Below are 25,017 nucleotides of genomic sequence, written 5' to 3'. Positions count from 1 at the left end.
TAACTATATTTCTGGAAGGAATTGTGACAATCCCAATATATTGGATTGGAATTATTCCAAATACATCTGATATCGTCAATATCGGATCTGAGATCACTATCGATATATCTAACTGCACAGGTCTATTAGCTTGCATTCCTCATCAGATTTTTTTTTTTTTAAATTGGGGAAGATTATCTAAAACATCACAAAATTGTCCATCAGGTTAAGGGAACCTTGCCTATTTTACTTTATTGCAACAAATCCTGCCTTATTAGGTGTGTGCACTTAGAAATGTAGAATCTCGGGAATTTAACACATACACTTGAGGAGCAAGGCCCTTTAATGCATACAAAAATAAGAGCCTTGCTGGATCAGATCAAAGATCCACCTAGTTCAGCAACCTGATTCATACTGTGGCTAATCAGATGTCTCTGGGAAGTGCATAAGCTTTGCACAATAAGAACAGAGAGATGCTGGAGGAGAGATCTGGAGATGAAGGAGGAGAGCTGGTCTTGTGGTAGCAAGCATGACTTGTCCCCATAGCTAAGCAGGGTCTGCCCTGGTTGCATATGAATGCGGGACTTGATGTATGAGCACTGCAAGATATTCCCTTCAGGGGATGAAGCCGCTCTGGGAAGAGCAGAAGGTTTCAAGTTCCCTCCCTGGCTTTTCCAAGATAGGGCTGAGAGAGATTCCTGCCTGCAACCTTGGAGAAGCCGCTGCCAGTCTGTGAAGACAATACTGAGCTAGATAGAACAATGGTCTGACTCAGTATATGGCAGTATATGGCTACTAGCACAATTCATTCTCTATTCCTTGGCTCAGAAGCCTTCTGTCTATTGAGAGTGTACTGTTTTGCTGTTTGTCATAAAAAGGATAAATAAGACAGGAATGGCTTTAGAGGAGTTATTATGGATTCCTCGAGTACTAGCAACAGTGTTGGGAGTAATAGCACATTCTCTTCTCTGCCAGGGGTTCCATTCTCTTTAGGCTACATATTTCTAACAACCAAGGCAGTGTTATTAGCTCCCTGTTGTAAGTCACTGCCTCGGATGCCTGGGCAATGTCTCTCAGCCATTTAGCATGGCCAGAAGTAACTTGTAGAAAGATCATGGAGTCACTTAGGTAAGCTCCAGTGTTGAAAACTCACTTTGGGGATATGTGGCGTAATTTCATAACTTCCATATTTGCGCCTTGATGTGGGCTGCTGAGAGTTGTTCTAGGCTCCTTTATTTTTAGCCACTCCAATCCACTATTCTCTCAGTCGCAGCCCTGCTCCCAATCTGCAAAATGAGGATAATAATATCAGCTGACCTTATAGGGTTGTGGTAGGGATTACAAGGTTAACGAAGATCAAAGCACTCTGAATATTCTAATGCAATACCTAAGTTATTACTGTTTCACATAGACAAGCCTTGACAAGTGACCTGTAACACATGGAAAGAGAGCTCATTTTATGCAAATGCATACATAATAAATAAGTTTGCTGTTGGCACCATGCATGTTTGCCAACCATTTATGCCCTGCCCAGTACTTTTATTCCAGCAAGAGGAGTACCAGGAGGAGTACCAGGAACAAAGCCTGCCTGGAGGTGAACAACCTTATCTAGAACACTCCGCACTCTTAATCCCAGACATAAGGGTGTGTGCTGAGCTAACTCTCTGCAGAGAGAAATGCACTGTTTACATACTCAGCAACATTCTTTTACTACTTTATGTATCTGTAGAATTGAAAATAGATTATTTGGCTGAGCCCAATGCAAACCAAACTGAATAGCATTATGTACTCAGCCCTGTGGATGTACACTTGCACATGCAAACTATGGCCAGAGAAACCACTCCAGAATGAAAGCACAGTAGCAGCCACAGAAGTAGCTTTCCTATTATTCCACAAGCTGTTGGAATGGGTTCTACCAATGCACAGGTTATTGGAATGGATCCACTTCCTTCTTCGAGGAGTCCAGCTGAGTTAGTCAAGCTGCATGCTGGGAAAAGAGTTTTGATGTAACCTAGTAGATGGGCAACACATTTATCCTCTCAAGTATTTAGCAGAGCATCTGGTCTACATTTCACTGCCTGAAGAGGGATAGGGAACCAAAGTTAGAAATTATCTATCCTCAATTGACATCCCAGCATATTATCGTCATAGTTAAATTTCAAAGGGTGTATGGCAGCATTTGTTGTTTATCTTCCTGTTCTGCTAACTTTAGTCTTCTTTTGACTAAAGAACATCACTGCCAAAATATTCACATACAATCCATTTACAGCAATAAGAGCTTGCTGCCTGAAGCTAACTATTTATTCTTGGGCTTCAAGGGAATGTTCCTATTGTAAAACTGATAGCACTTTCTTATTCTTGATGCTTTCAGTCATCCATCATATTGAATGCCTGTCCATATACTTTGGCAATGATACAGACAAAGGCTTCATTATACTTTTTTCTCTAAGAAAATATGGAAGATGCTTTCATGAAAATGCAGATCTAAAGGACGTATCAAAGGCCAGGATGGAGAGTTTCAGTATGAGAAAATTGAGGTACAAATGAAAACTAACGCTTAATGGTTCCTGGGATATACAATGATAGCAATGGAAGGGCAGTTACCATGTCTTTAGACCGTGTGCCCTTTGGGGAAAGGGAGCAATTTTTTCTCCATCCATCCGCCCATCCACTTATTTATTTATTTCTGTATCTATGTAAACTGCTTTGGGAACCTTTGTTGAAAAGTGGTATATAAATACTTGTAGTATTTGTATTTAGCTTGAAATACGAGCTTATTTAGCTTGTATTTATTTGATCAATTTGTTTCAGCCAGCACTCACTATTAATAGTTGCCCTTTTTGTCTCTCTGTGAAATTAAATTAGCTCAGAAGAATACAATTACAAATGCCTGAGCTCCAGTGAACCAATTATTTGGCTGCATGGAGATGTCATGGTCTCTCATATTTCTAGAACACATTATGCATCAGAGCTGGTTATAACAGCTAGATCTCCCACTAGAGTAGAGCTGCACAATTTTGGCCCTCTGGCAGATGCTGGACTACAACTCCCATGATCCATGATTATTGGCCACTGTGGCTGGGGATGATGGGAGTTGTAGTACAAAACCAGCTGGAAGGCCAAAGTTGTACTGTCCTGCAATAGAGCATCTTCAGAAGGAAAAAACCAAACTCAGGTGACTGGAAGTTCCATCTAGACTAACAATGTCAACAAAAGAAACTGGCCATACTTTATGCCACAAATGAACAAGCTGGATATTCACTGCCAGTGCACACATAGAACCAACATGCCATGGCTATGCATAGGTTCTCATCTCCACCCCGACTGAAACCAGAATTTGTAATGTGAAGTGAACTACCACTTCCTCCACAGGTAGCCTTCATTCAAGTTATTTATTTATTGTTTGATTTATATACCACCCTTCATAAAACTTACCCAAGGCAGTTTACAAAAGTTAATATAATAAAAATAAAATCACATTAAAATATGACAAATAAATAAATAAATATTAAAATCAATAAAAACCATGAAACCATATAAACACCAATAAACAACAGCAATAAAAATAAAAGAGCAACTGGAGACTGGCAACCCCGTAAGGGGTAAAAGCCTGAACAAATCAAAGTGTTTTCTGATGTTTTTTTTAAAAAGCAGCCACATACACCGACCAGAGAATGGCTAGCCACTGGGAGAGCATTCCGGAGTCCTGGGGCAACAACAGAGAATGCCCTCCTCCGTATGTACAACAATCAAACTTCCATCAGTGCTGGCACATAGAGCAAAGCCTCCTCCAATGATGTTGTTGGATGAGCAGAAACCCTTGGGAGCAGGCGGTCCTCCAAACATCCAGGGCCGGAATCATTTAGTTGGGAGAGGAGAGCTGGTCTTGTGGTAGCAAGCATGACTTGTCCCCTTAGCTAAGCAGGGTCTGCCCTGGTTGCATGTGAAAGGGAGACTAGAAGTGTGAGCACTGTAAGATATTCCCCTCCGGGGATGGAGCTGCTTTGGAAAGAGCAGAAGGTTTCAAGTTCCCTCCCTGGCTTCTCCAAGATAGGGCTGAGAGAGATTCCTGCCTGCAACCTTGGAGAAGCTACTGCCAGTCTGTGAAGATAATATTGAGCTAGATAGACCAATGGTCTGACTCAGTATATGGCAGCTTCCAATGTTCCTAACTTATTATGTAGATAGGCTTGTTCGCCCAAGCTCAGACACACATAGGCTGTGGTTTAACACTTCAGATTCTACATGCAGATTTATGTAGCTCAAACTCACACTCTAAAAAGACTCTTGAGGAATATATGGATAATAAAAGGCGAATGTATGTGTTGTGGTTGCTAAGAAGGTTCAGTTGCTAAGGGGGTGTGACTATACATGGATAGGTTGCTGTGAGGGAAGAGCTAGTAGTTCTGTTTTGGCAGCTGGGGATGACAGTTGAGGCAGCTGGGCAGAGGTTAGTTGTGAGCTAACGGGGGGCGGGAAACGAGGTAAGGAAGAAGAATTAAGAAGAAAAGAAAAAGGTAAGCAGCTAGGCAAGTAAATGGAAGAGAGAGATGTCAGGTTGAAAGTAAGAAGGAAAGAGGAAAAGTCTCTTCCATCATTCCAAGTAAGTAATTATTTCAAGAGAAGCACAGCCAAGGCTAAAACTTTCAGAAGGGGAAGAATACTAGAACTAAAAAAGTATATGCTTAGAGTTTCAATAAGAGAAGTAACTAAGCTTATAGTCACAACCCGTAAGTAACTGAAAATAGAAAAAGTCATTCAAAAGAACATAAGAACAGCCCTGCTAGATCAGGCCCAAGGCCCATCTAGTCCAGCATCCTGTTTCGCACAGTGGCCCACCAGAGCCACTGGAAGCCACAGGCAGGAGTTGAGGGCATGCCCTCCCTCCTGCTGTTACTCCCCTGCAACTGGTACTCGGAGGCATCCTGCCTTTGAGGCTGGAGGTGGCCTATAGCCCTCCGACTAGTAGCTCTTAACACCTCTTAAAGCCATCCAGGTTGTTGGCTGTCACCACATCTTGTGTTTAAGTTGTATTTAAACGTTATAAAAGTAACTAGAAGAAATTATTATTGAAAAAACTCTTAAGCATTTTAGTTCTTATGATCTCTTGACTGGATTTTCCTTTGTACCTATTGACTCACCCACCTATTGAGTCGAAGACTGGTAAAAGGAAGAAGCATTTAAATAAACGACTAAAAGGATTAATAGAGCCTGAGGAAGAGGAGGAGTATCCACCCTCTTGCATCCCACCACATTGGCTTCCTACATATTGGGGCTGTGTGTGAACCTAAAACAATGACTGAATCTGTATTAAGGTCACAATACATTTTCAGTAGTGAGATTGCAGGTTTCTATGCTGTCATTTATGCTGGCTGCACTGCTGAAGTCAGCATGCAAGTTCTCTGCAGGCAATTAGGGCTTTCCCTCACAATCCCCATGTGGAAGATGCGAGGGAAATATTTAGCAGTCCTCTCCCAGCAGCAGCTCCCAGTGTGATTTGCTTGTACAATCCAGCAGATCACTTTCAATAACCCTCAGGATCAACTCCATCCTGGCAAAGACTAACCAGGTGTTAAAAAGTGATTTAACCTTTTGTGCAAGCTACTACCATAAGAAAAGAGACATTTCCCTTCTCTCATTCCTTCCTACTTGGAAAATATGTATGGAGAAAGCTCTGATTGCATCTGTCCTTGCTCATCTGGTATTTGAGGTGATGGCTACTGATCAGAAAAGGCTGCCTGCCTACTGCTGGTGCTCTTTTTATGGTGACAAGAAGGCAACTGTAGTTGCCCACTAGAAATGTAGAATCAGGATATCCTAGTAATGTCTCATTTGCAAGAAAAGGGCAGCAAAACTATGAAATTCAGTTTCTCTTATTTCACCAACCACCACAATTCATATTCTCATTCTTTTTAAATTTGTACTGGGGTCCAGTTTCTGAAAAAACCTAGCTGCACCACTGGGGCCGAGTGGCTGGTAAGAGGTGAGCACCCGAGGTGCCACAAGGTAAGACGAAGAGTGATAGTCACCCACATCCTTCCTGCTGGCTAAGCTCTTCCCCATTGTGTTTAAGATTTTCCTTTTTAAAGATTTTCCTTTTTAAGATTTTCCTTTTTAAGATTTTCCTTTTTAAGATTTTCCTTTTTAAGATTTTCCTTTTTAAAAAGCCTGGAAAGTCAGTAATCTGGGGAAGGATGCATCTAGGCAGACTTTTAACTGGTGCAGCTTCCCTAAACACTTCCTAGAGATGCCCCTAATGAATTTCTGCTTGATGCATCTCTCATCAAGGCAAAATCTGGGTGCATTTCTAAAGCCACCATCATATACCACACTATGCAAAGTCTGTATAGCTTATATTTCTTTCTATCTATCTATTTCCCCATTTATATCCTGCTCTTCTTCCAAGGAGCCCAGAGCAGTATACTACATACTTGAGTTTCTCCTCACAACAACCCTGTGAAGTAGGTTAGGCTGAGAGAGAAATGACTGGCCCAGAGTCACTCAGCTAGTATCATGGCTGAATGGAGATTTGAACTCGGGTCTCCCCGGGAAGTTAAGACAAGCACCTTAACTTGCAATTTCCATTCTTTTTAGAGCACAAGTGAAAAAGTAAAGCATCTTAACTCTCATCTTAAACCAAAGGTTTTTGGATTACTGAATAAACTTTGTGAAAAGGTTTAAGGAATACACTAAGTGGCTAGCTGCACAATGTGCTCCTTGAGTCTACAATGATATAAATGACAACTAGAAGAGGTAATAATCACGTGGCTCCTTGTTACTAGACCACTCCTGAACAGCTGCCAAAAATTTCTCTTTTGCATGCTACACAGAACGAGACAATACATGAACAATTGCGGGCTGTAAAAACTGTCAGAGTTGACAGTTTGTATTGTTCAGGAAACATCTGAGAAGTGCAGAAGTTTTCAGATTAGCACTGAAAAAAACCAGAACAAAATAAGTGTGAGGCTAATCAGAGCACTTTCATGGCTCCATTTACCTTGCTTCCTTGTTTTCACCTATTTTGTCTTCTATCAGAAGATATCAGAAAGACAGCTATCAGTTTCTGCATGCATGAACCACTGAGGGAAATGGAAAGGCTGGGAGAGAAGAATGTGGCCCACAGCTACAGTTCATTTGTTAAGATGGACAAAACATGCACATAGACAAAATAAACCAAACATACAACTTCAACCTTATCTTTCCAAGTCAATTTTTCTGTAATGTACATCAACTACAAATGAAAGTAATTTCTGGTTTATTAAAATATAGATGGGAGCATTGTTCCCTCTAAAGTGTGCACACGTACATGCGCTCACATGTATTTTGATGTCCGCTCAGTAAATTTTAGATCCCACTCAGGTTGAATCAGGGAGGCCCCACTCTAATGCATGTGCGCACACACTGCCTTGATACTGCCACCCAGAACAAAACTCATTCCACACACAGACAAAAAATATTAGAGAGAACACTGGATGGGAGGATGGCTATTGTTATCTATTTGCATATTCACCTCACAAGAACTATCAGGAAAGGGAATCTAAATACCATATTTTACCAATTTGTAATAATGATAATGGGTTATAACTGGTTATAAGTGGCTATAATTGCCACTTGAAGGTGGGTTTTTTTGGAAAACACTTTATTTCCCTGGGTCTACTGCTGGAAATACTACTAAAAGAGGCTCATCTCCTACCACCACTGTAAGAGTCCTACTTCTCCAATAGCAATGTCCTCTGAAATACATTTTAAATACTGCCAGAAAATCCCAAATTCATCCTGAGATCCTAGGGAAATGCTGGATGTGACACACTTTGTAAAGAGTTTATTTGTCTTAAAATCCTCCTCTGTCCACTTTGCATAACTCTGCTGCCACCAATCTGTAGTTATGGTTAATATTAAATCACCCTTGAGTCTTACTCCTCCTATAGTAGGTGGCAATAAGACATGGACGTGGTTTTAATCACTGTTGAAATGCAGGACTATGTTTATATAAAATTAACTTTATTCAGATAATTCAGGTTTTTTAGTCAGAAAACTGACTAGTTTTAGCCAAGAAAGGAGAAAAAGGGGAAAACCAAATAATATACTGAAGAGGTTGGTTAAGTGTCAGGTCTCAGTCCTATTCCTCATTGAACCCACAAACCATATTCCCTTTCTTTCTGGAGCCACTGTAACTCAAGCCCCAGAATAACTGATCTGGTTTTCTCCTTCTTCCAGTCAGCTGTTGGTTTTCAGTTTCAGACTGCTGAGCACTGAAGATTCCATGGCAGATTTTTGGTTTCTGAAGGCTAACTGCTAAAGCAAGGGGTCTGGGCCTGACAATCAGCTCCTTGAACACTTCTTGAATGGAGCTCATCTGCTTCCCCTCAGCCTTCCCCAAAGATCAGCTCCCCACTCCCCCCAAGCCACTTTTTCCCCTCAGCTCTTTTCAGATTCATCTCTTGAGCTTCCTCAGACTCACTCGAGGCACTGTATCCAAACAACCCGCTCTCATCAGAATCTTCAGCCAGAGTTAACCAGAGTCTAGTTGTAACTCTTTCAACCAACTGGCCATTGTCGTCCCCTGTGGAGCTCTTCCATTGGTCTGTTCAGGATGTCACTAAACCTGTAAGTTTTTAATGGAGGTTCTATACAGACAGAACTAGTACCAGCCATCCAACCAGCCAAGTAAACAAATCCTTCAGTAAATTATAGTGTATCTGCTCCAGTTCACAGAGGGAACCATAAAATGTAACCCTCTACACACAATCATCAAAATAGTCACAGAATAATTGGCCCCCCGCCCCCGAATGGATACAGTTGGCTAGAGGATTTCTTCCTTAAGCAAATATTTATTACATTTTTTATATTCCACCTTTCTTCTATCAAGAAACTCAAGGTTACATAATAGGATTTCCAAGTGGTCTCTCATCCAGACACTGCAGGAGTTAAACTTTTAGCTTAAGCTTACTGTTTTATTATGTTTACTATGTATAATATTTTATTTTAATGCTTTTTATGTCTTTTGTATGGCCTATGGCTGTAATAAAAATTGAATGATTGATAGTTTAAGCGAGTTTGTTCAAGACCATGCCTTGAGGTGAATGGGGCTTTACTAGATTTTATGGAAAATGTGTGGCTGTTGCCACATCCTTGTGTCTCCTCTTCTTTCTCTCGCCACTACTATCTAATAAAACAAATGGTGCAATGTGACTCCAATTTTCCCTGTTCCCACTCCCCTTCATTGGCTGCCACATGCAGGCAGTGTGACACTTGGTGTGCAATTATTCCACTTCACAGATTTTGTTTTACTACACATTACTCAAGTAAGAAAGGAGGAGGAGATGACATGGGGCTGCTGTTTTCAATGGTAGCCATGTGTTTGTGTTTGCTGTAACATCTAGCTCCACCATGACAAGAGCTAGAATGAGCTTGTATTGAGAAAGAAGTATTTTTGGAAGGCTTGGAGTCACATTTTTATTTCTTATTCAATACCACAAACAAACAACATAAGAATGCAGGGTCTTACCTAACTGACTGGCAGGGTGGCCAGAACCTAAGGGGTATACTCGTGGGTCAAATGGGCCGTAAGCCAGAATTTGGCTTTTAAAAAGCCAAATCTGGCCATCTAGCTGACTGGTATATTTATTTTAAAAATAAAATTCTGCAGGTTGACCTAACAATCATCTGTAGTAAGCAGCTTTCTTTATTTACTTCACTAAGTTATTTCTTTGGTGCACCATCTTCGTTCATGCTTTGTGTTTCTGGCATACTATAATTCAGATGATGCGGCATGGTTGTGTTTAATGTACAGATCCTGCAGCCTCGACCTGCATGATCTTTGAACTATGTCCAGCTCTACAATTCTGTCAACCACCAGGAGGGAGAAACTAGTGGAAAGAAAGTAAATATAACATGCAGACTAGTTATCATGAAAGGTCCATAGAAGCAGAAAAAGCTTTCATTATGGTTGGGAAAAATCGGCAAGTGAGTCCATCTTAAATGACCTAAAGTCAGTCACTCAAGATGGACCTTCAGTGATGAATCTGGCAATTAAGTATATTTCTCTAACCAAAATGACAATGTGTGTCTTGGGGTTAATATCCTTCAACATTCTCAATTCCTTCTATCACAGAACAGAAATAGATTATGCAGCTTCTCACAGAAAAGTTATATGACTGATTTTATTAAGGACAGTGAGATGCTATGTAGTATATCAATATTTAGGGGCTTTAACACCAAGGGATGTATGTCATCATGTAGTGGTTTTTTTTAAGATTGAATCCAAAGTGGAAATGAAGTACAGTAAGAATTTAGCTTCCCTCACCATCAAAGCCTGTCTGCAAAAGTGATGGTTGCAGACGGGGGGCGGGGGTTAGTTTATTCAAATGTTTCACACCTTAATGTTTTGGGTGTCTTCCAAGCACCTTGGATACATCAGTGGTATTCTATAACCCCACTATAGCACTGTTGAGCAATGGCATAAAACCTGCATCCCTGAGCAGCATCCCATGCCTATGAAGAGAGCCATTCCTTCTTTAATGTCACTGTTTAAAATTACATTTGTCCAGAAGAATTTTGATACACATTCTGAGAAACCTGGATGAATGGCTTAAGGCAGGAAATAGGCAGATCTGAAAGTCACATGAGTTAAGTGAACAGCAAGGCAAAATCTACTATGTGCTTTCACTCTCTACTATAAGTATATATTAACCATGTTGATTTTGCTTTAGGGAAGGCAAAAAAAAAAGTATTTTCAAATAAGATTCTGAAGGAAAAGTACAATTCGTGTCCTTAGACTTTTGGAGACAAAGTCCATCCATCATATTAAGTAAATTTCATATCAATTAGTCCAAAAAAAGCACCTTTAAAATCCCCCTCCTTTCAGCTACAGTGCATCCTGGTAGTTTTTGCCAAGCTTTCACAGTTGCAGGAATTCAATGACTCGCTGAAATCCTTGGGGCTGGTGCAGCTGAAACCAATTCCTTATGAAGCTGTACAGCCCTGTACTGACACAAATAAAGCTCTCCCTCAACATTCAGGCCCAAACTGTAATTCATAGGTGGCTTTAACTGCAGCACCAATTTCCTTTTTAACTCAGCCTGGAAACCAATCAGTTACAATCCATGACCCAAAGCTTAGCAATTAAAAGCCTACCCCTCAATTCCCTTGCTGGTCAGCTGTTAATGCACTGAGACAGACAAGTAAACAAATTGCTTTAAACAAGGTTATAGGAGTTCTAGGAATTCTAGCAGTCAAACAGTATTTGGTTATCAACAGTAACTGAAGCTGACAGATTTGTATTCTATTTAAGTTACATCCCTAGAGTGCTAGCAAGCACTAACTGAATGTGTTTGTGCTATGATGACATTAAAATAGATTTCTTTTCCCAGTCATCATGAATATAGCAAGAGAAGGCAAGTCAATCTAATTGTGTGCTTAAAAGTAAGCACTTGCTTTAATGAAAGGTGCTTAATTTACAGTTCTGAGGGCTCAGTTTAACTGTTCAAAGATCATAAGTAGCAGCAATGAACACAACATACATTCCTTATATATCTCACCACTAGGAGTCTAAAGTTCAGGTGATATATTCTCTCTCTAGAATGCTATGATAGAATACTCAATGGGAAAGATGCTGATAAACAAAGAGGAGTAAGTTATGAGTCTTAACAAATGATCATGCCTCCTTTTAAAGATAAAATTTTGATCAGTTACATCAGAGTCAGATAATCTTAAAGTTCTCAGTAATAGCTCATATATCAACCCTACCTTTAGCAAATCCAAAGCAACTTGCTACCACGTATGACTAAATATCCGCTAACAGCTGATTAAAAGCTGAATGAATAACATCTGGAATTGACTGCCAAATGTAATAAATATTGATCAATGCCATATGCAAATCCAACTGATCTTTTCCAGAATTCTGTATAACATTTATACACAATAAGTTGTAGAGTCTTGATTACAGTTCCTATCTCACTTGGTCTCCAGTGAACCACAGTTTGGTCCAAGACCATATTACTATTCAGAAAGACATCTGAGATCAGCCTTCATTCATACAGCATATTTGCCTTCACCATGCGCATGGGAAAGATTTGGACCCCAAAAGAGCATTAAAAACAAAAGTGGGCAAATCAAGGTTGCAAAGATGCAGAGTGTGGCAATTTAGTGAGATTGCTTTGCACAATTTCAGAGCAAAGAGCTATGTTCATCACATTGTCCGGAAATTGATATCTAGGAATGATGTGCTTTGAAAAGCTTTGTGTATCCCATGTGAACACCAAGAGTCCCAAAGATTCTAGCCATATGGAGTCTGAAAAGTAATACACAAACTTTGCCTGACCCATATTATTTTTCTCACTTTCAACTCTCCCTGGCTCTTCTCTCTCTGTTCTGAAAAAGAGACCTTAAACCAATATGAAGTCCTCCTAGCAAAGAGCAAGGCTCTGACCAGTACATACATTTGGGGTAAAAACATTTCAAAGGAAGGAGAGGTTTGTCATATGGGCTTACAAGAAGCAGTTTCTGTTTTAGAAGGCAGGAGATTTAAGTTCCAGTTTCCAACCCACACAAGACAAGAAAAACTCTTTGAATCTTCACCATGCTCACCTGTTCAAGGTAGAAACAGGTGGAACACCACTCAGGATCAAAATTAATTCATTTTTAAAGTAGTTGAACATAAATGCAGTGGCAATTCACTGTGCTGAGAAAACAGATTAGCAGACACACTGTTGTTTAATCGTCTGAACTGGCTATTTTTAAAAAACAGCCATTCTAAAATTTGTCCCTAATGCAAACATTGAACATTACGTTAGGGAAGCTGCCACATTATTTAAAATATTTAATTCTATGTGGCTTTCAATAAAAGATTAAGTTTTATATATATAAAACCAGGATAACTGATGGAATTTATTTAAAACTGCCCATGTCCCCAGTCCTCCTCCTCATGAGAAATCAAGGCAGTACTATCTGCTAATGAATAGTTACTGTACCTTTATACATTAAGAAAGTCCTGGTTTAAAAACAAACCCTGTTAAGACTTTTGCAGCTATTGCCAGTTGGTACTGATTTCCTTTTAGGCTGAAATATCAGGTTAAAGAAATGAAGGATATTTACTTACAGAAATCCTGTGACTCCATCATCCACGACAACCAATTTCCCTTTGGTACTATAGCAAGAGAATGACTTAATGCTTTCTTGCAGAAGGAGCAGTATTCTCAAACAGCAGATGGCCTCTGATGAAGCTCTTTAATGAGATCCGTTTTCAGTTAGCCATGTGAAAAGAGAGCCCTTTTGCACACCTTTGCCTGGTGTACAGTTCAAGTCAAAAAGAATAAGCATGTAGCTTTGCTTATGTTTAGAGTGCAGAAGCCCAGTTGTGCTCCGATTGGCAAGCACCTAGCAAACAGCAGCCAATCAGTGAGTTTGCTTTTTTCAGGGAAACTCCTGCCCATTTATTTAGCATCTTCAGAGACCATATTTCCTAGGAGGGGAGCCTTGCTCCCAGTATCGTAAGGGTGGGGGATAATAGTGCAGTTTCTCTCTGTATATCCCTCACTCCATTAGCTTTCCTGCTATATATTTATGGACGAGGAATTGCCTAGGGAGGGTTCGGATGCATTCCCAGCTTCCACCTTGTAGGGCGAAGAGGAGGGAGAGCGCCAGAGCTCAACAATTACTGATTCCATCACCATGGAAACTGACTGGATGCAGTGAGCTGGATTTGTGTAGAACATCTGCTGCCAGGCTCATAATCAAATGCAATCTCATCTCCCCACTCCCCCCCACCCCTCCGACTGCTTATCTGATTGGGTGTTTACTCTTTATGCATGCTCTGACAGCTAAAACATGAGAAAAGGAGTGTGTGCATGTGTAAGAGGAAACATACTATCTAAGAGCACACCACTACATTCTGCTGAATATACATGCACATGGATGTGGCTGTAAACAACAGATAGGTAACAACTTCACACATATTAAGATAAAAACTTGAAAAGCCTTTAGACTAGAAGACTTCAAAGGTACAGTGGATCACTGTATACCTGCCAAAATAAATGAACACTTTTTACATATTTATAATATAAATTGGAAAATGTAAATTGACCTATATTTTGACCCATATGTGCTGTAAATTGACCTATATTTAACCTATATGTGCTGTCCTTATTTCATTATCGTCCTTATTTCATTATTGCCACTTATATTGACAATCCGTATACTAGTAAGTCCTCTTGCTCAAGAGTTCACAGACACAGTCACACACTGCAGTTTTGCCAAGGTGCACCATTTCAAAATTTAGGTAGGGAGAGTGGCATATCTTAAGGATCCTCCATATACCATATAGTCTAGGTTTGAAATGACAGGGAAACACTCAGAGCATAGATAAGCACAAGCTCATAGAAATGGAAGCAATAGTCACCTCTGATTAGGACACAAGAGTAGTTTACAAAAGTTATTGCCTTTCCTCCCCTTCTTTCTCAGTGTTAATGGAGAACATATGCAAAATATAACTGTGATATAACACATTTCACCCTGTGGGTAATCTGGGAAATGTCCTTATTGGTGTGGATACATTATTGTTTTATATTCTGTTTATGATTGGAGGCTTGCGTAAATCAGTCTCTCAGTGTGAGATTTTCTTAATTTCATAATTTCAGCCAAAGCAAGGAGGCATATAGATATATATGTAACTTCAGGCTTTAGCAATTCCAGTGGGTCTTCCCGAGTTAAGCCTATAGGTCACATGGACAAATGGATGACCCCAGAACCTCATGAGGAAATTATGACCTTTACAGTGACTATAATATGTAGTCATATAAGAGTTAAAGTGAGGAAGATCAGTCTTTGGGAAACACACATAAGCACGTGCAAAAAAAGAGAAGTCAGCTTTCAGGAAGGTGTGGGAGGTGTGCCAGGGGAGCATTCACAAAACCAAACACATGAACATGAGCTAAAGATGAAGGAAGCATTTGTAATTCAAAATAACGATACCTATTCCAGTTACTACTATATGGAGCAAGTTAGCAAGCAGTAAAGGACAGAGGATGCTATTACATCATCTTTAATTTTTGTTTTTACTGTAAATAATGCATCTTTTTCAATTACGTTGCTTGACTTTTGGCATAATAATAAACTTAGTAGAAATGTATCCCTTTTATAGAAAAATCCAATCTTTGTGGGGTTTTTTGTCTCTGCTATCTTGGCTATTGAAACTGAAAAGTATGCAAAAAGTAAGAAAGGGGGAAGGCAAGACACAGTTTATTTTGTGCCGGTTTATAATTGTGCTAAGCCTGGCTTGATCTCAGGCATGTGAATTCTGCTCTAAGTATATTGTGATAGAATGATAATTGGATACCATATAGAATTTGGTGATTGGACAGAATACAGTTGGAATTGTAACCACCAGGGATTATCTGCAAACTCCCACCCTCCATGTTCCCTATAAGGATATACAGGTGAAACTCAGAAAATTAGAATATCATGCAAAAGTCCATTAATTTCAGTAATGCACATTAAAAGGTGAAACTGATATATGAGACAGACACATTACATGCAAAGCGAGATAAGTCAAGCCTTAATTTGTTATAATTGTGATGATCATGGCGTACAGCTCATGAAAACCCCAAATCCACAATCCCAGAAAATTAGAATATTACATGGAACCAAGAAGATAAGGGTTGTAGAATAGAACAATTATCGGACCTCTGAAAAGTATAAGCATGCATATGTATTCAGTACTTGGTTTGGGCCCCTTTTGCAGCAATTACTGCCTCAATGCGGCGTGGCATGGATGCTATCAGCCTGTGGCACTGATGAGGTGTTATGGAAGACCAGGATGCTTCATTAGCGGCCTTCAGCAATTCTGCATTGTTTGGTCTCATGTCTCTCATCCTTCTCTTGGCAATGCCCCATAGATTCTCTATGGGGTCAGGTCAGGCGAGTTTGCTGGCCAATCAAGCACAGTACACTATATACTTTTCAGAGGTCCGATATTGTTCTATTCTTCAATTCTTGTCTTCTTGGTTCCATGTAATATTCTAATTTTCTGGGATTGTGGATTTGCGGTTTTCATGAGCTGTACGCCATGATCATCACAATTATAACAAATTAAGGCTTGACTTATCTCGCTTTGCATGTAATGCGTCTGTCTCATATATCAGTTTCACCTTTTAATTTGCATTACTGAAATTAATGGACTTTTGCATGATATTCTAATTTTCCAAGTTTCACCTGTATAAATTATAATAATCACCACACTGCATGTCATAACCCATTTTATCACAGCAACTTAAAAATATTTTCAATAATTAAATAACTGGAAACAATTGTAAATTGTTAAATAAAAGGACTCTTTTTCTACTTGAAATTCTGGTTAACACTTCCAATTTAAAATTAATCCACTCAAGTACAACATGGAAATCTTCAGAGACTGGATTGGAAATATACAGGGTTGGCAGATTTTCAGAGACCTACTTGAGTATTTAACAGACTATTAGAGAACAAACTGCCTACCTAGAGTGTGGTTACTGTGTGGATAGTAGAGTTTTATTAACCCAGAAGAGCCGATATAATCAAGGCAAGGAGTAAGTAAGTTCCTTCATCAGAGTGAGCCATTCAGTAAAGAAACACCTGAACCTAGAAGAGGTACACATTTTAAGCCCACCTTTTCAAAAGGCATAACTAAAGCAGGCACTAAAGGCTACATCCCACAGTTTTCAGGGGATCGGTTGTTGGATTCAGACATTCAAAAGCTTTTTTCTTGCAATGTGCTCAGACTTTCCACAGGGATGCATTTTCATGGAAAATGTAACATGTGAACCAGAATGACCATGGATGATGCTTCTGGGTAGCTGCAGCTTGATCCTTGAGTGTCCTTGGGTCACATATTTACATTTCCTCCAAGAATGTGTCCCTGGTGCACTGCATGAAAATATCACAGGTCTGAGCTGGCCCTTAAATTGTGAACCGCCCTGAGACCTTGGGTTAGGGCGGTATAAAAATGTGCTAAATACAGAGGCGTAACTAGGGAAAACGGCGCCCGGGGCAAGCACTGAAATGGCGCCCCCCCACCGCGCCCCCCCCACTGCCCCCCCAACATACTACATTATACTTAGGTTTTTCCTCACAAGCGCTCACCGCCGCCGCCAAGCCAGGCCACTGACTGGCCGCCAGGCACCAGCAAAGCAAGGGGGGGGCACAGGCGGCGCGGAAGGGACTGCACGTGGGGAAGGGGGCACCGACGCGCTCCCTTGACTGCTGCAGCGCTGCTGCACTGAGCAGGAAACATTTATATTAATAAAAAATTAATTTTTTTAAAAAAAGAATTTGGTCATGGCGGCGCCCCCCACGTGACCAGAAAAGATGGCGCCCGGGGCACGTGCCCCCCCGCCCCCCCTATAGTTATGCCTCTGGCTAAATAAAATAAATAATAAATATGCCTGTTCACATTGGATTGTCCACTGGCTGTAAACCAGCAAACACTGTTGCTGGTGGGCATCCTCACTTCAGTGGGATCTCGGCCCAAGTGGTTGAATATTCTTCCTACTACCATCTATCCATGCCCACCCCCTATCCTTATTTGTTCCAACTTTTCTACAGGGACCTTCGCCTAAAGTACTGTATATGCTCTATGGTCTCATAATGAACAAGAACCAATGTTTCTGACAGCTTATTCTTGCACAGTGGTCCACTCTTTATTCTACAAGGGCTAATGCTCATTTCCTAACAGCAAACACTGCTATATTACTGGTCATATACATTGACACTAATGACTCCAGTGTAATTCAATGGGAGGGGGACCCAGCCATTATAACACCACCAAAAACAGGAGGGAAATGAAAAGGGAGAGCCATCCATTTGTCCCCACAGAGTAAGAAAACATAAATCCCAACCACCTGGGATGGAATTATAATTGGGCAGACATGTTCAAAGAATACAAGTACATAGCCTTTCTCACCTCCCCATTCTCTTGGCCACTTGACCACTCCTGCTGCTGCTGGATGCTTGACCACCACCACTCATCGCCCGTACTGCCTCTCTGCCTTTGCTCCTGGTCAGTGGGAGGAAGCCTTTAGCCCTCCCCTTTTCAGCCAACCAGTCAGCACTACTGCTGCTGATTGTCTCCACCTCCTCCTGCTACTTGCCTTGGCTTCCAAACCCAGCTACTTCTGTTGGGTTGGGAGCCTGCTGGGAATGAGGGCATGCGTTTGCCTTGATGGAGGCACAGGGCACATGCACACCCTCATTCCCATTGGGCTCCTGGGCTTGATGGAAGCAGAATGGGCCTTGGAGCCCTGGCGAGCAAGCGGGCAGGCTGGCATCAGGAGTGGTGGTGAAGTGGTGCCAGGAGATGGCACAGGTGAGTGCTGGTGTGTGTGCATGCTACCACGGGTATGAGCACACCACCGGGGGGCACACCATGAGGGAGGCCGCATGTGTTCAGTACATGAACAAGGGCCTGTTCTCTCTTCGCTGTGCCACTGCCAACTACTCACCACAGATTTTTTCCAAACCCAAGTCATCAGTCACAGAAATTTTTTTTAGATAATCCCTTAAGACATTGGATATTGTGGCCTGCCTTACAGGGTAACTGAATGAAGGAACAAGATACGGAGAACCTTTATTAGGGTGGGCAGCAGCCAGAGGTGCTGCTGCTGGAGCAGGCTGCCTGCCTGCAGGTGGCCACCAAAGGGGCCTTCGGGGGTGGGGCTGAGGGCTGAGGCCAACTTATTGCCTTGGACCACTGGAAGGAAGACTTCATTGTTGCCTAGTTCTTAGTTAGACCTGGTACAGGTATGTGTCTTGGGCTGAACAGAGGTAGGGAAGTGGGTGATGACCCTGGGGCAGCTATACCAGTGATGGTGGGGAATCGAAGATATGGGTTTGGTAGGCCAGTAGGCTGTTATAGGGGAAGGGAATTCAGAAATTTAATTGCTGTTTCCCCTTCCAGCAGGCCTACCACCTCTTTGATTTTGGAGAGCACTGCCACCCATCCACAGAACCTTACCTTATTACTCTGTAATGCCAGGTCGGTTCAAAATAAATCTGAGGTAGTCCATGACTTGATTATGGATGAAGGATGTGATATGTATTACAGAGACCTGGTTGGGAGAGGCTAGTGGTCCAGTTTGGTCCCAGCTTAATAGGATTCCAAGAAGCCGGAAGGGTTTAGGGTTGGCTCTGCTAATGAGTCTGTTGATGCTCTGGTACAAAGATAAAATAATGAACTCACTAGAGCAGTAGATGCAATAGCACCTAAGTGTCCTCTCCGACTTGCCTTAAAGTCAGCCCCGTTGTATTTGGATGGGTTATGGGAACTGAAGTGGCAAGGTAGACAATTAGAGTGCAAGTGGAGGAAGACTTGGCACAAGTCTAATGGGGCTCAACACAGAGCACATTTGAAGACCTATGGTCTGGCAGTACAGGTGGCAAAGAAGCAGTTCTTTTCTGCCCACATTACTTCCGCAAATTCATGTCCAACTGAGTTGTCTAGTGTTGTGAGGGGGCTAGTATGTACCCCCTCCTCCTTGAATTTAAATCTGGAGCCATCGGTCACTCACTGTGACATTTTAAATGACTTTTTTGAAGATAAAATCTCTCAGGTTTAGGCCATGCTGGATTCCACAGTTACTGAAGAGTCTATTGTGGAGGTGTCCAGTAATTTATCTATGGGGTTAGATTGGATCATTTTCAGTTTGTGACTCCTGAGGAAGTGGACAAAGTAATTTGGATTGTACATCCTACAACCTGTTCCCTTGACCCTTGCCCAACTTGGCTTATCACATCTGATAACCATTTTATCAGAGAGGGCCTGGTAAATATTCTCTGAGGAAGGGCAGGATGCCTCTTTGTCTTAAAGAGGCTATTATTAGACCACGCTTGAAGAAAGCTATGCTGGAGCCCTCAGAGTTAGCTAATTACAGACCCGTTTCTAATCTTCCATGGTTGGGCAACATGGTTGAGTGGGTGGTGGACTCAGCTCCAGGTAGTTTTGGATGATGCAGATTATCTAGACTCATTTCAAACTGGCTTTTGTGTGGGCTATGGGGTTGAGACTGCCTTGGTTGGCCTGATGGATGATTTCCAACTGGCTATTGATAGAGGGAATGTAACTCTGCTGATCCTTTTGGATCTCTCAGTGGCTTTTTATACCATCATCCATGTTATCCTTCTGGGTCACCTGAGGGAGATGAGATTGGGTGGCACTATTTTACAGTGGTTACGCTCCTACCTCTCTGGCAGATTCCAGATGGTGTTGCTTGGAGACTGTTCTGCTAAGCGAAAACTGAAGTGTGGAGTTCCACAAGGCTCCATATTGTCTCCAATGCTCTTTAACATCTATGTGAAACCGCTGGGAGAGATCATCAGAAGGTTTGGTGCTGGGTGTTATCAATATGCTGATGACACCCAGATCTACTTTTCCATGCTGACCTCATCAGGAAATGACATATCTTCCCTAAATGCCTGCCAGGAGACAATAATGGGCTGGATGAGGGATAGCAAACTGAATCAAATTAAGACTGAGGTACTGACTGTGACCCGAGAGATGGTTTAGATCTGCCTGTTCTGGATGGGGTTACACTCCACTGGAAAGATCGAGTACTTAGCTTGGGAGTGCTCTTGGACCCAAAGCTCTCCCTGGTTTTTCAGGTTGAGGTGGTGGCCAGGAGCGCTTTTAATCAGTTGTGCCTGATATGTCAGCTATGTCCATTTCTAAAGGCAAATGACCTTAAAACAGTGGTACATATGCTGGTACCCTCCAGGCTTGACTACTGTAATGTGCTCTACATGGGGCTGCCTTTGTACCTAGTCTGTAAACTACAATTGGTATAGAATGCGACAGCCAAATTGGTCTCTGGGACAACACAAAGGGATCACATAACTCCAGTTTTGAAAGAACTGTACTGGCTGTCAATATGTATCTGGGTGAAATACAAAGTGCTGGTTCTTACCTATAAAGCCCTTAATGGCTTCAGTCCAGGCTATTTAAGAGAGTGCCTCCTTTGTCATAAACCCTGCCGTCTGTTACAATCTTCTGGAGAGGTCCGGTTACGGATGCCACCGGCTCATTTGGTGGTGACCCATGACTGGGCTTTCTCTGTGGCTGCCCCAGGGCTTTGGAATATGCTCCCTACTGAAAGAAGAGCATCTTCTCTGTTTATTTTCAGGAAGAACCTCAAGACTCTCCTGTTTTTGCAGGCTTTTAATTAGAATTAATTTTAATAATTTTAAGTTGTTTTAATATCTATTTCATTCTATTTTTATTTTCATGTACTTTAATCTGTAACTTTAAAAATTTTTAAATTTTCTATATCGCCTAGAGATGTGCATATCAGGTGGTATAGAAATATGACAAATCAAATCTGGGGTGATTCGGATGGGTCAGATTCGGACCCAAAAACTAATCGGGGGTGTGCAATTTGAATTTTTGGTGTTTTGATTTGGATCCAAATCAAAACACCCCCGATTAGTTTTTGGGTCCGAATCTGACCCATCCGAATCACCCCAGATTTGATTTGGATCCAAATTAATCCAAATACAAATGGATTCCGATCAAAAAATGGGTCCGAGGGACAAAAGAGTGGGGTGGGGTGATAGTGCCTAATAGGTGGAGGCTACCACCCAAATTGCAGAGGGATTGGGCAAAAGGCTGATTTTTGGTGAATTGTTGAAGTTCTGAGTGTAGATTCTCTGGTAGCAAATCAGATTTTCAATACAAACCATGAATCAACTCTCATTTGCTATCAGAGAATCCACACTCAGAACACCTCAGAAACAACAGAACCCTCTGCTGGCACCCTCTGCTCACTACACTGCCACCCCAGTGCCACCCAATTGCAGTTATGGGGCTGCTGAAACCTACATGATACCCTATGGAGAAAAACCTTAAAGATGCCTAAACTTCATCACCAAAAGTCAGCCCTCTGCCCAAATCCTTTGAAAAATTCTGGTAGCTTCCTTGCCCCCCTTGGGCACTACCACCAACCCCACACCGTTCTAGGCCACACCTTTCCCCCCGACGTGAAGCAATACACCTCCATTATACCTTGTGGGGGGAAACATTAAGGAAGCGTAAACTTCAACAATTCACCAAAAATCAGCCCTTTGCCCAATCCCCCTGCAATTTAGGTCGTAGCCTCCACCCATTAGGCGATACCACTCCACCTCACTCTTCTGCCCCAAATCTGCCTCAAAGACACTAAAACTTCAAAAATTCACCAAAAATCAGCCCTTTGTCTGATTCCTCTGCAATTTGGATGGTAGCCTCTACCCATTGGGCACTTAACTTAAACTGAGTAGTAACCCACTGCCTTGAGGGTGGGAGTGGGGTGTAGTTGGCACATGGCAGTTGACACTGCCGAAAAGACAGTCAAAATGAATAGACGAAATGAAGGTGTGTAATGAATCCTCAAAAGGATTCATTGAGTGAAAATTATTATACACCAAAGAATCCAAACACCTGAAAAATAGTGACCACACATTTTGCTCCATAACTCCACTTCTATAAGGGCTAGAGCTTAGCTTTTTTTTTTAAATGAAAGCTGGCAATCTGGAGGAATTAATAAGAGGGATCCAAAACTCGAATCGAATCATGCACGACTCAATTTGTACCTGAATCAATTTGCACATCCCTAAAATAGGTAGGTAGGTAGATAAATACATAAATAAGGGTTTGTACCTCTTGTACTAAAAGTGCTATAGGATAATGAAAAGCAATTCTGATCCTGTATGCTGGTGCAACTGATGCCATTTGTATATAGCTTAGTCCCCCACCGCACCGCTAAAATTATTGTAAACTTTTCATGTATATCTTTCAGAAAATTACAAGTGATTATTGTCATTGTTCTTTCTAGTAGAAAAGACCAGCTGTTGAAAAGCAAAGCACTTTCTGAACTTCCATCTTCAACAAACCTGTTTCAGATACAGCCCACACAACAGGTCCAGTTCTACCTACTTTCTGGCTTGTGTTTCCTAAGGCTGTTGCATCTGATGAGAGTTTCTTTTCATCTACCAAGTCTTGAGTGTTGTCTATGTCTCTCACAACCATCCACATGCCAGAGATACCACCTACTCTGGGTATCACTATGCCTGACATTTCAGCGGCAATCTGTCCTAGAACTTTATTCTCCTTACATTCATTTCCTTCAAAACCAAAGCAAGAGAATTGTGAGAGAGATGTGTAGGCCATTTCTACCTAGCTGACTGTCAAATAAATAACAGTTTCAACTTACCTGCTCTCTTGAACTTCTTTAGAAGAAACTTTACACTTCATTTCAGAAATGTTGACAAAGCAAGAAGGAACCCATTAAAATCACTATCTGATTACTGACAATCTTAGTAAGACATGCAAAAACCACGGAGGTAGAAACCTTTCCAAAGGTGTTTTCCAAAACAAAATGGGTGATGTATTTTCCATGGAAAATTCATTTCTAAAACTTACTGCAATTGAAAGAAAAGCCAAAACCAAAGCTATATAAAGCATGTATCAGATAGCTAAAAATGGAACTCAAACTAAACACACAGCTGTGTGTCTCATTTGTTCCTTGAGATGTGGGAATCAAAAACTTAAAGTTGGGGGAATCCTTCCTGTTTTGGGTTTATATCGATGTAGGCACTAGGCAGTAATAATGCCTGGGAAAGGGTTGTATATGGCATCACTGTGAACACTTCTAAATGCCAATTTGGAGCACATTCAGTGTTGATTTCTACAGAGGATGTTGCTACCCAGATACATGATGCATGTGGAAATTTACACTAAACGTTTAGTGAAAAAACCCCTGTTTTTGCTGTGGAATGTATGAGTAGTAGGGGAGGAGCACAGACACTTCATCACACACACTTTCCCCAACCCACTGGGTTAAAAGAGGCTGAAAAGAAGCAGGTGCATTCCCTTCTAGGTCTCTCTCCCCTTGCCCCGGTCTCCCCAGGCCCCCTACCATTTCCCTTGTTCTTGCCAGCCTGTGGACGGGACTCCCCTCCCCCTTTTCCTAGGCCACCATCTTGAGTTGGGGTGGATGACATCATCACAAATCATGGCGCTAAGGTGTCCTTGTGTGTCCGTCACTATAATGTACCAACTTAGGTTCAAATCGGTTAGGGAGGAAAAAAGGAAAGATTGTGCTGTTGAGTCAGTGATGACTCCTGGCGACCACAGAGCCATGTAGTTTTCTTGGTAGAATAGAGGAGTGGTTTATCATTGCCTCTTCCCGCGTAGTATGAGATGATGCCTTCCAGCACCTCCTATATCACTGCTGCCCTATATAGGAGTTTCCCATATTCTGGGAAGCACACCCGCGGGGATTTGAACCAAAAGCCTCCTGCTTTCTAGGCAGGTTGCTTCCCTGCTGTGCCATTAGGTGGCTCAGGCTTCCAGATGCCTAGAGATAAATATAGAGTGGCTCCACATTTCATGTTGAGTTGGTGGTCCGACCGAGCCATTGGGTTTCCTCAGCATGTGTGCAAGCCTGACTTCTGGTATCAGAAAGAACACACTGACATTAGGTGTCATGTGCAAACCCACTAATGTTGGCATCAGGGGCGTAACTATAATAGGGCAAGGGGAGACAGTTGTCTGGGGACCCACTGCCTTGGGGGACCCCCCAGAGGCAAGTCACATGACTGACTCCCCCAGCTGCGCACCTGCCCGGGCTTCCTTCAGTTGTATTCATCCTCCGAAATTGATGTGAGTATTAAGACCTGGAGCTAACAGAACAGCATGTCTTTCTCTAGTACCATTAAATGACTTGCATCGTCCACAATTTACAAAACCTTAAAAAAAATAATTTAGGATGATGCGTGCGTGGGGGCCCATTTTAAAATCTTGTCTCTGGGCCCACTCCAACATTGCTACGCCCCTGGTTGGCATATCCTACCCTACTTGTAGTATGGAACCCAACATCTGTAACTTAGATTTGAAGTGAGGGTTAGGTTGCTTTCCCGCTGCGCAATTTAGGTGGCACCACAAATTGGTTAGACAGTTCACAAATTAGCCCACTTGCGGTTCAAATGTTCATGCATCTGCCATCTTGAATCACAGTGGATGACATCATCAAACTATGC

At 41.7% G+C, this 25,017-nt stretch overlaps 1 protein-coding gene and 1 long non-coding RNA gene across 9 annotated transcripts in view; one reads left to right on the top strand and one right to left on the bottom strand.

The window, feature by feature from the left end:
• Positions 1-25,017, bottom strand: part of ELMO1 (engulfment and cell motility 1) — a 459,005-nt gene that overhangs the window by 85,156 nt on the left and 348,832 nt on the right. The window contains exon 1 of one of the 7 annotated variants that reach the window (XM_053260716.1): positions 13,079-13,609. The exons of the other annotated variants lie outside the window; for them this stretch is intronic. The gene's annotated coding sequence lies outside the window, so the exon portion shown is untranslated. Of the gene's footprint in view, positions 1-13,078; positions 13,610-25,017 lie in introns of those variants that run through there. 7 annotated transcript variants of the gene reach the window in all.
• LOC128329464 (uncharacterized) lies at positions 4,385-23,188 on the top strand. Of its 2 annotated transcripts, none has more exons than XR_008309663.1 (2): positions 4,385-4,582; positions 22,815-23,188. It is a non-coding gene; the product is annotated as an uncharacterized LOC128329464 (long non-coding RNA). The 2 variants fall into 2 exon arrangements; XR_008309662.1 differs by having other exon boundaries at positions 22,812-23,188.

Source organism: Hemicordylus capensis, chromosome 6, assembly GCF_027244095.1.
Source record: "Hemicordylus capensis ecotype Gifberg chromosome 6, rHemCap1.1.pri, whole genome shotgun sequence".
Taxonomy (NCBI): Eukaryota; Metazoa; Chordata; class Lepidosauria; order Squamata; family Cordylidae; genus Hemicordylus; species Hemicordylus capensis.
The sequence above is the reverse complement of the archived record's forward strand: the minus strand, read 5'-3'. Positions and strand labels throughout refer to the sequence as shown.